This window comes from Poecilia reticulata, linkage group LG15 (assembly GCF_000633615.1).
Source record: "Poecilia reticulata strain Guanapo linkage group LG15, Guppy_female_1.0+MT, whole genome shotgun sequence".
In the NCBI taxonomy this organism is placed as follows: domain Eukaryota; kingdom Metazoa; phylum Chordata; class Actinopteri; order Cyprinodontiformes; family Poeciliidae; genus Poecilia; species Poecilia reticulata.
Window position 1 is genome coordinate 18,728,191 of NC_024345.1, and position 8,307 is coordinate 18,736,497.

The 8,307-nt window shown below is 39.5% G+C and overlaps 1 protein-coding gene across 3 annotated transcripts in view; it reads right to left on the reverse strand.

The window, feature by feature from the left end:
* Positions 1-4,104, reverse strand: part of eys (eyes shut homolog) — a 175,276-nt gene extending 171,172 nt beyond the window's left edge. For all 3 annotated transcript variants that reach the window (XM_017309078.1, XM_017309076.1, XM_008429846.1), the window contains exon 1: positions 3,943-4,104. The gene's annotated coding sequence lies outside the window, so the exon portion shown is untranslated. The remainder of the gene's footprint in view (positions 1-3,942) is intronic.
* Positions 4,105-8,307: the final 4,203 nt, after the last annotated feature.

The window sequence follows — 8,307 nt, forward strand, 5'->3', positions numbered from 1 at the left end:
ACACAGGACACACAACCATGCACACACACACACTCACACCTAGGGGCAATTTGGAGAGGCCAATTAACCTGACAGTCATGTTTTTGGACTGTGGGAGGAAACCGGAGTACCCAGAGAAAACCCACGCATACACAGGGAGAACATGCAAACTCCATGCAGAAAGACCCCAGGCCGGGAATCGAACCCAGAACCTTCTTGCTGCAAGGCAACAGCTCTACCAACTGCGCCACTGTGCAGCCCCTGAGGATTACAAATATAAGTAATTTATTTGTAATAGGGGTCAGAGGTCAGAAAAAGGCTTATGCAACATGGGCTGAATTAATTTCTGCAGAAAGTGCCCTACTACCTATATCTATATATCACAGTTTAACCTTAAAATTGCCATGCCAGTCACATGGGTTCACAGAGGGGAATAGATCAAGGGAGTGTTGTATATTCTCACTTGGCTGATAACTGAGAGAGACACAAGGAGGATTCAACAAATTATCACATCAAACTGGCGGGTTGTGTGTCAGTCGCTGTCTGTTACATGAGATAAAATAAGATGCAACAGCTATAATACCACTTCAAAGAGAAAAAAATGATCAAAAACATTATTCAGCATATTTTTTCATAACTTAAAGTCTCTTTGTAGCAAAAAGGGATTAGCTTGGCTTCTTAAACGTGAATACTTGGTTAGATAAGGCAATTTTATGAACAGAGTTACTCATTGAGTGACAAAAGCTAAATATTAAATACATTAATATAACAAAGTAAATAAATAAATAAGCCTCTGCAGAGTTACAGGTTCCATCACACTGCCATGTGCAAATGCAATGCACTTAAATGAATCCAAAACTGGCCCATTTCTAAAAAACATTTTGCTTACTTACCACTTGATGAAAAACATTGTAAAAGTACAGACTATTGTGCTTTCATTTTTCTTTAGAAGTAGCAAAAGATTTGCTCATTATGCAGTTAGTGCACTGCACAGAGACAGTGATGAAGATAGGGCCAAGTGAGTGAGATGCAGAAGCCAGTTACAGCACAATGGCACTTATGCAAAATTGGGACACACAGGTGTAAGTTGAGGTAAACATCGCTGAGATAAATAGTGCAGTCCTCCTTGCATATGGTAATTTCTCATTATCGTCAGCTTCATTCAGAACTTCTTACAACCTGACAGCTGCAGTGACTGGAGCCTGGTGGTGTTTTCAGTAGCAAATAGTGCACTATGTTATGTTTTCCTGCTATGGGACTAAGGGTGAGTTCTCAGAGGCTTACACCTTTTATCCAACACTGCTTGTTGGAAAAAGTAGATTATAATTTCAAATTCAAAATTTCAAAATGTGAAGCTTTTCTTTTGCAACCGTTTCAAACACCATTCACAACTGCTGTGCCATTTAAAAAAGGTATTATATTGAAGTTTCGAAAACTGCAAAAGGTATGTCTTTGAAACAATGGCAACCAACTAAAGAACACAAATTAACTTCCAGTACTGAGTATTGAGAATTTGCCATCATCATGGAAAAATGTCTCGTGTAGAAATAAATATGAATGTGTTATGAATCTCATCTTACTCAAGAAAGTCTCATTGCAAATAACAGACTCTTTTTAAAGTAGTTGGCACAGAGCCCTTTCTTCTGTTCTACATCGCACTTCACAGCTGAAAGTTAGTCATTGATAATATCCTGTACAACAGTAAAGCAGAAAAGATCAAATGTTATCATTAGATGTGTCAGACCACCTGCGTCTGAGCATATTAACTAATGAAAACCTCTTCCAAGGTGTGCAATGAATGACCACAAAAAGGATCCTCGCTTGATAATGCAAAGCATATTCACTCTGACTCCTTGCAGGTAAGCTTCAAAGCTGCAGCAGTCAGTATAATTTTCTGTGTGCTATTAGCAGCAGGATGTCACTGAGACGACGCCGAGCCTCTGATGTCATTGCAGAGCCACTGAAGGACTGATTAGCAAAACACCAGCATGCGGCTGGCCGCAGCGCACTGCTGGACTCATCACTCGTGCTCCCAGGGTAGCTCTGTGGATCCCCGCTAATCAGTAATAACACTGATGAGCCTCCACGCCTTGAAACCTCCAAAAACAGAGACAGACATTGATTTTTTTGCTTCAAATGGAGCAACGCTCGAAGCTGACAGCAAAACCTGCTTCTGCCTCAGATATCGGCAAAGTGCATAACTAGCTACGGTTAACGTGTCTGCTCTCCCAGAATCCCTTTGTTTTGTTCTTTGTTCTCTATCACCCCAAGGAACATTGCAAAGTGCTCTGAATGCAGGATGTTTCAAGTACATAATACCTCAAATAATGTTTAACCATGGGTTAAATTAGCCCAGAGCCAACAGCAGCAGCGCTACTTCACCTCTGTTGCCTGCTCTTTTTTTCTTTGAGGCAGTACCTTTATCAGTCACTAACCCCAGTAGTATATTGTAGAGAGTTTCCCATTTATGCAGTGCTCTGAAGGAGAACCACAATAAGGTAAAGCTGTGTGCTGTTGTTTGTTTATAAAATAATTACTTACATCAGCTTTCATATGGCTAAAAGACAACACAGAATAAAATGCTGTCGTTATTATCCTCACACCACTTCAAAAATCCCTACACTGGCTCCTTGTAGCTCAGAGAATGGACTTTAAAATAGTTCTGTTGGTCTATGAATCACTGAGTGGCTTAGCGCCAAAATACATTAAAGATCTGCTGTTGTTGTGTCAACCTTCCAGACCTTGTTACTGGTTTCCGCAATTGTTGACTGTGTGATGAGTTTTGATGTTTTCATGACGTAAACCAATTTGATCTGCCTTGTTGCTGAAATGGGCTATACAAATAGATTTGATTGATTGATGAATTGTCTATCTTGCGCTTCTCTAGCGCCAACTTTCGGGACAGTGATTTGACATTTACAAACAATCCAGCTCTTCTGAGCAGCTTTTTAACCTGAACAATGGACTATAGTTCTTAGTAAGAGCCGTTCTTTGACTTTTTTTTTAACCATTTTTCTTGCTTATAATACTCTGAGCATTGTCGTAGCCCATGCACACTATTTCATGAGAAAAGTATTTTCTGACGGCTGCAGCCTCTTTCAGCAGCATTATGCAATGTGCGACAAGGCAAAAATGACGCACAGTATCAAATTTGAAGTGTTGACTTGGTTTCCAAATTAAACTGAATGTTGGATTTGCTTCAGCTACAAGTTCCCGTCTCAACCGGTCTCAGCTGTTTTGGGACCTTAAAAATATTAGGAATATAGTTTTAATGTTATGGCTGATTATATATAAACGTTATTGCAACAATTGATGTACTGTTAAAAAAGAGAAGTAGAACTAGATTAGGGGTGGGATTTTGTGCAAGTCTGTTAAATAGGTCTACAAACCTAAGAACAAACGTTTTCAGAATGAATTCTTTCTGACATCCTAAACATCCCCTAATGCTGAGCTCCATTAGCATCTCACACTGCTTGAGACAAAGTGTCTGACTATCGATTGCCTGAAGCGGTGTGGAGGAGGATGCCTCACTCAGAAACTCCCTGTTGATTCACATCAAGTCTCTACAGGGGTTGTGGGCCATTGGTAAGTTTAGACTATAATGCACCTCCTGAGCCTTTACCTCCTTGAGCAGGTAAGCCTTAAAGTGTGACAGTTTAAAGAACTTTTAATCAGTTTTAGTTGGTTAAAGTCAACCCTGGACTGCCTCCGCATGCGTAAAAACTGGCTGAGGCCTGGAGCCAAAAGAACACAGTTAAACAACAGCTTACTGTAGCATTACACTCATCCGACGCGTCTGTCTGCGTTCATTCTGAAAACGCTGGGCCCGGGATTTACTATACGGTAATCTGACATCTAGAGTACACACATGTCCATCTGCCGTATTCAACGGTGCAAACGGCGTCTCGGCTGCTTAAAGTTAATTACACTGGTAAGTTTGCTCTGCAAGAGTGCATTGCTCACCATCAAGCTGCAACTGTGTTCCGCCCGGAGACGGCGACTTGTAACGTCGTTTGGGAGGGCAGTTTTCTGACTGGCTGAGGATATGTGTCTCTCCGTGGGGGAGTGAAAGACAGCTCAGTCCGCGTCCGTGCACGCGGAAACCTGTTGCTTAGCAAAATGTGATCAGACGAGACGCCGAGGTGCTGGGGGCGCGCGCAGTCTGTACAGCGTGGCGGGGCTGGGCGGGGCGGGGACGTAGCCTGCCTGGTATTTAATCTGCTTAACCAAAGATTTATTGTGTAAACGGCTGAACCTGTTACAGGAAGTGAAGAAGAAATAAATATAAATAAATATATACATATATATATATATAGAGAGAGAGAGAGAGTTATGAGTAAATGCAACTGAGTAAAATGTAGTTACTGTCCACTCCTATGTATGCAACTGCAAAAGCAAATAAATAGGCATCAATAGTTGGCTAGAGGACAGATCAAGTGAAGAGGAGCAAAGAACAAACTATTACCAGACAGCTCAGAGATGAAGCAGGGTTTAAAACACAACAATATATGCCATCTCAGAAAGCACTGCTTAAACCACATCAAAAAGAATGCGACACAAGTGAAACCTACCAAGATATGGGTGTCCACCTAAAGCTGATAGCATAACTGAGATGGCCTGTCACTATGTGCGTTTTTCACTTGGCCTGTCTACAGATCTGGCCTTTGTGGAAAACTGGCATGGATAACTCAATTTTCCAAAGGAAACTGACATTTCGTTTAAGATTTACCACAATTCATCTAGAGTGAACAAGCAAACATGAGTGGGTCTGTCACCTAAATTCCCACTAAAGTACATTGGGACTTGTAGCTCATATTAAATAAATAAGAGAAAGTTCAAGAGATGTCCATTTTTTTTCTTTTACATCACATTAAACTGAAATTAGTACTGGGCTTATACTATCCTGGTTTCTTAAAAGGCTTCTTTTATATATTATTTTTGTAACAAACCGTCTAAAGTACAATTTTGACCAGGATAGAGGTAATATAGACAAACTTCAGTTTGTTCATGAGAACAATCAAACAGAATGCACAAATATCTCCAATCCATAGAGCAGGATGTTTGGTTGTTGTTGTTTTTTTTTTCTAACTGTACACATTCACTGACCAAAGTCTAGATTTTTTTTTTAATAGCTTTGGTATCATTGGGTTCATTCTGCTCTTATGGATGTTGGTGGTGCCGGTAAATTTATCAGTCTTCCCATGCAGGCAATCCGCAGAGACTCCACACTGTCTTGTGTGGTAAATGTTACAGTTCACTTCGCTTTTACCTCCTCGTCCTTCTGAATTCACACATGCACATGCACACGCAAACTCACACAGACAGCAAGGAGAGGATCTGTTCGGCACTATATGTATGTTATTTCTAATGTTTATTTGCTCAGGGAAATATTTTGACAGGATGTTTACAATGTATTTTGCAATGACCTACATCCCTGTTCACTGTACAGGTATACTCACACCAGGGAGCTGTACAGCAATCAGTCTTCTGTTGGTGGTTGATGAAAAGCAGTATAAAGCAAGGGGTTAAGTGCCTTGCTCCAGGGCATTTCAGTGGTGTGCTACTGAGGGAGAAAAAAAGTGTTGGCCATTAACATACCCAGGCCTGACTTCTCTATAGCCTCACACTGTCCTTTCATAAGCAGGCTGCTGGACCAGAAAATGTACAAGTTTTTCTATAAAGTCACTTAGAAAGACATCTTCCATCTTCGTTTGGAGGGAAGCCACGACATTAGACGTGGAGATGGAGATAAATAGCATCAATAATGGTTGAAAAAAAAAAGTTTCATATGTGTATTTTTAATGTGGCTGTAATTACAATCAAGATTCTCCTTAGTGACCCCATGTGCCAAAAGCTAACTATGACCCACTTTTAAGCTCCTCTAGGTGAGACGTGAAGTAAGATGTTTTTACAAAGGTCACTGACAGCTTTCTTTTTTTTATTCCTTCCCCACTGCAGTGTTTGCAAAAAAATATATAAAAAACCCCCGCCAAAAGATTCAGGAACAGCAGTGGTTGGTGCTCCTTTCCCATGCGGGACCCCACAAGCACTCGCCCTATAGAGGAACTCAGCAAATTATCTTGTCAGAAGACCGTTTCAAATAATTTCTGCAGGATTTGTAGGATGGCTGTTCTTATCAAAATACATCAGGATGAAGCACCTGCCTGACCTTAAGGGCTGACATATTCTATCTCATATGCTCATCTCAGAGAAAATGCGCTTAAGTTCTTGACTTTGGTTTCCTCCCCCACTGTGACTAGATTAACGAGCTGCCCTTTTGCGTACAGCGTTGGCCATATTTCCTCCAGCTTAAGGTAGCTTCATTATACGCCGAAATATTGACCTTCAGTGGTTTTTATGAGAATGTATCACTGAGAAAAGCCAGCATTTATCTATATAGCTTGGCAAAATACACTCATCACTCCATATCTCCAGGTGTTGTACATCCTGGCTTGGATGTATGGCCATGAATTTTAAGAGCGCCCTGACGGGATATAATAATTTTTATTTCATTTAATTGACAGTGTATATTTCTATATATTACAAAAATAAACACTTAGAAAACTTGAGATCATGAAGACATCATTGTGAAAAAAGTGATTGAATCCTCTATTTAACTGTTGTCTATTTTAATTGAATTGTGTGATAAAATTGAGCTACATGAAATTCAACTTTTATAACTCAGTTAAGCTATGTGATTGACAAATAATAGACAACTGACAATAAACCTATTAGGTTACCAAAGTTAATGTAAAGAATAAATGTTTTACATTGAGTGATCTCTTTAATACGGAGCCCCCTACGGGACATGGAGGATTTTTTTTTTCTTTTGCGTTACCTCGCAAAACTTTTGTGTTACCTCTCAATGGGTTTTGCGTTCTCTTGCAATAATGTATTGATAAGTTCATTCGGTGTAACTGAATACTCTAAGCCTTTTTTACGGTGGCCATCGTACTTTCTGCTATAAGGTTTTTGTAAGGTTTTTCCATGCATCTTAATATCTCGTAGTGAAATATTTGAAATGTTAAAATGACATTTGTGACTATACAAAATAGACCAGCAAATATTGCAGTAAGCATATTGCGAGGAAACGCAAAAAAAAAAAATAAAATCCCAATGTCCCTAGAGGGCTCCATATTATAAAACTAAAATGATAGGACTTGTGAATATTTCTCAAACACCTGAACTTAAACTTAAACGAAGTAAAGCTGATCACCAAAAAACTAAATAAATTCATGCATTCATTAAGGAGGCAATATCTACTCGTTGCTATTCGACTAAAATAAATAAAATAAAAAAATATTGACATAAACAAACAAAATGTCCAGTTCTAATGTCCATTCTAATCTTATCATTGAAGCGGCAAAATTTAGTAACTCGAACCAAACAATTAAAACATAAATATTAGAGTAAGATTTTAAAATTTACCGGGAGTTGTTGGGTTATGAGAAGAAATATGCTGGATTGTAATACATAACTTTAAGGTGCAACAGGAATTCAAGTTGAATTTGGTTGTTTGGATCACCATGGAGACCCACCAAATTTACTAGAGCAAGACAACCACTGAGGAAAATATAGAGTAACTTATTTCAAGTCTGAATCAGGTTGTTTCGCCTTTTGAGCTGTGCGATTTTTAAAAGTTGTAGATGACTTATCAGAAGTCAAACATCACAGCCCATCAAATAAATAAACAGCAATTTTTGTCGTTGTGCTTAGACTTACATGGTGAAAATAGGAAAAATGGAGGATGATAAAAAAGAATGCAGATGCGCCTGGCTGTGGAATAAAGGACAAGAATCATATGTTGGTTGCAACAGCAGCATAAAAACTTTATGATGTCCCAGAAAATGCCACACAGTTCAGAGAAAATCACAGCAGGCATTGCATCTGTCACACTGAATGACAACAGACTAACCTTTTCAGATACAAGAGATGTTCTTTCACCACAGAACATTTGGGTTAAGACTCCCAAAACTATTGTAGTGTGAGTTGGGCTTTCAAAAATCGGTGGTCACTGTAAAAAGTGCAGTTCCAACATCCCTACTCAACTTGGCTGAAGGCTCAATCTTGGCACCACATCTTGGTGTCACTCAGGCAGATGGTCCTGTTCCTTCTGGCACAGGTCTGTGTGGACCAAGCTTTGGAACATGATGGAACCTTATGGTAATAGAAATGGGGAAATCTCCTAAAAGACTTGTTGGTTTAAACTGACACAAGTCAGTACAGCAAGTGGGTGCAGACAGAGAATTTTGCATCAAGTTTACTGACAAACAAAACACATCACAGCAGAGCTGAGCGAACAAGGAATCAACTTCTTCCCATGTGAAA